The sequence below is a fragment of the Rutilus rutilus genome, assembly GCF_951802725.1.
Source record: "Rutilus rutilus genome assembly, chromosome: 4".
NCBI classification, from domain to species: domain Eukaryota; kingdom Metazoa; phylum Chordata; class Actinopteri; order Cypriniformes; family Leuciscidae; genus Rutilus; species Rutilus rutilus.
Window position 1 is genome coordinate 52,581,660 of NC_140212.1, and position 3,269 is coordinate 52,584,928.

The 3,269-nt window shown below is 31.7% G+C and overlaps 1 long non-coding RNA gene across 2 annotated transcripts in view; it reads right to left on the reverse strand.

Annotated features, from left to right (window-relative positions):
* LOC311289612 overlaps positions 1-2,815 on the reverse strand; it is a 15,201-nt gene extending 12,386 nt beyond the window's left edge. For both annotated transcript variants that reach the window (XR_014627167.1, XR_014627168.1), the window contains exons 1-2: positions 2,711-2,815; positions 1,934-2,015 (exon numbers count right to left, since the gene is read on the reverse strand). This is a non-coding gene — a long non-coding RNA (uncharacterized lncRNA). The remainder of the gene's footprint in view (positions 1-1,933; positions 2,016-2,710) is intronic.
* Between the last annotated feature and the right edge of the window lie 454 nt (positions 2,816-3,269).

The window sequence follows — 3,269 nt, forward strand, 5'->3', positions numbered from 1 at the left end:
ACTGCTCTTGACTAAAGAACTTTGTAGCTTTAATAAGGATTAGTCTATATTACTTAATATTAAAATTACAAAATATTAAAGTTTGATAACTTTATTCAATGTCGGAATATGTCCAAGGTTTACCTAATTAGACAGTAAGGGCACAGGTAAATATGACTTTTTTTTTTTTTTTTTTACTATTGTATTATTGAGACAAATAACAAGTTTTGTAATGCAAAATGTCAATATTTAATTTTGTAAAAAATATTATTTTAATTTGAAAACCCGGTGCATTTAGTTGTTGTTGCTAGTTTGAGTCAATAAACACACATTTTAGCATTATCACTAATCTGTGTGTGCATTTCACCTGAGAACCAAGCAAGTTAATTCATGAAACCATTTGTTTATTATATCGCATATCGCAAAATTGACGTCAATAATCACAATATGACATTTTTCCTAAATCGTGCAGCCTTTTCAGAAAAAATAAAAATAAAATTGTATCATTGTCTTGTGAAGTTGTCATTCAGCTTTTGACCAATAGTGATTGGCATATCAAATCCCACACCTGGTGGGCCTTAGTATGCTTTATAACTACCTGAATTAATCATGAATTACAGTAGAAATACATGTTAAAAAAACATTTATTAACACACTAAGCAACCATTACTATACGTCTGAAAAATAAGATGTTTGAATGTACATCTAAATAGTTTACTTTTACTTTCTAAGTGATCTTATGGACCACTGGCAACTCCTAAATAACTGGTTTGTAAATAATGCTATACTTCATTTAGAAATTATAAATTGATCATTAATAAAGTATGAAAATACAATTATTAAACATTATAGATATGCTTATAAATCAAGAATAAAGCATTTATAGCTGTATTTATAAACTGATTATTAATGTTTATTGATGCTTTATAATGATTAATTAACTGTTAACAAATGCTTAGCTAATGATTAATAGCATGCAGTTATTATAAAGTGTTTTATTTCCATTACTATATATATTATTTTCATATTTATACTAGGCATGGGTATTGACACAAATTTCACAATTCGATTCGATTTCGATTCACAAGCTTGCAATTTGATTCAATATTGATTATTTTGGATATCAGGTATAATACATTGCAAATTTTCTCAAGGAAAACAAATCTCTTAACTATTATTGTAAACTATGGGAGTCAGTTTTAGCCTACTGTATTATTGAAGGTAAAAATTTACTGATTTGCATACAAACACTTAAAATACACTTTTATTTATTTTTATAATAATAAAGTTGTATGAAATTATAGAAACATTTATTTGGTGGCTGTCATAAAAAAAACTTGCCAGATTTATTCAAACATACATAAAAAATTTATATAATGCTAATGAATATGTAATATGGTGCATATATTTAGCAAAATGCTCCTCTCTAGAGTTAATTTTTCTAGCTGAGTTTATGGTCACTGGATCTGGTTTTTCTGAGGTAAATGTGGCGTTACATGACATTGTTTACTGACGTCTTTCCACGGTTGAAACACTGATTGAGCGATTCCATGTGACATGATACGGACTTCGATAAGTTGTACTCTATCTTTTAACACACTTTCAGAAGCTCATTCATGTTTATCTCGCGCTGTAACTAGTGCTAATGCGGAAGAGAAGAGCATGTGCTTCTCTAGAGCTGAGCCAGAGCGATCTCACGCCACAGCGACAACACGGTAAATGTTTTTGAATTTCGTAAGAAAACGGACGTAATTTGAAATCTGAGACTTTGTTTCATATCAATAGTAACAAAGCACAAAGATTACTGCGATTTATTGGATGGGATGCGCTGTGGGTGACTAATTGATTCTTGGGATTTAAGAATAGATGTCGTTTCATAAAAATGAGAATCGATTAAAATCGAGAAATCTACATTTTTTACCCAGCCCTAATTTATACAATATATTGTTCTTACCTGTTAAATCTGTAGTCTGTGCTGTGATGCAGCTCGATCTCAGTTCGCTGCTCTTCCGATCCGGTTCTGACTGGTCTGAAACCTGCAGCAGAGCACTTTCACTTTCAGTATGATTTCCCTATCACACTCTATGGTATTTATTATGTTGTACATGTAACGGGTCCCGGCTAGGTCTCCGCTGCCAGATATATATAGATAATCCAATATATATAGATAATTCAATGACAACACCTAGTTTGTAAATAATGGTAAATAATGCTATACTTCATTTCGAAATGATAAAGTGATCATTAATAAAGTATGAAAATACAATTATTAAACATATCATAGATATGCTTATAAATCAAGAACAAAGCATTTATAACTGTATTTATAAACTGCTTATTAATGTCTATTAATGCTTTATAAATGATGAATTAACTGTTTACTAATGCTTAACTAATGATTAATAGTGTGCAGTTATAAGTAAGTGTTACCAAAACGTTAAATAATTTATCAGATTAATTACTCAGGCTTCTTCCTTTAAATATCACAATCCAGACACTTTAATTGGAGAGTATAGATTTGTTTGTCATAATCGATCTTCTCACTAAAGCTGATCGTCTGTGAACCAACGCCTGGCCTTCAGAAGAGCGGAAGTGTGGAACATTTACATGTTTACTTTCCACCTCTGTTTATTTCAGATTGAAAAGAGTCTGTAAATTAATCTAAACTAAAAGCAGAATCCCTAGAGCTCGATATCATTATAATCCTGAAGATTAATTCCCAAAGACTTACCGTGATGTGATATTTGTGCAGTGTAAAATATGTGTTGGCTCCGTCACCCTGTTTGAGTTTGCATTCTGTGCGCTGTTTACGCTTTCTCTTCCTGTCTGCGGATTTCCCACCTGCAACTTTGACGCAAACAGGAAACAGGACGCACGTATCCTCTGTCCAACTGTATTAAACTGAGAAACAACTGAGCAGCAATCTGGTCTCTGTGTCTCTTATTTGGTTCCCCAAGTGCACTGTCAGGCTTCACGAGATCTGGAGGGCATTGCAGAAGACTGTAGATAATCGAAGAAAAAAAGTCACGCTGGTTTGGGTTCTGTTTTCACTTTCACGTTTCATGTCTTTAATTTAGTGATTTACTATAAAATGTTTATTACACAGTTATTATACAAACATTATATACCACCAGAAAATACACATTATATTCATATAAATAGATTAGTCTAAGTGGAAATAGATTTTTTTCTTCACCGTAATTTCTAAACCTTAACTGACGCAAAATACAGTGTTTCACAGATCACATCAGGCCATCTGTAATGTATCTGCTTGTTTTACACTCTTTGAA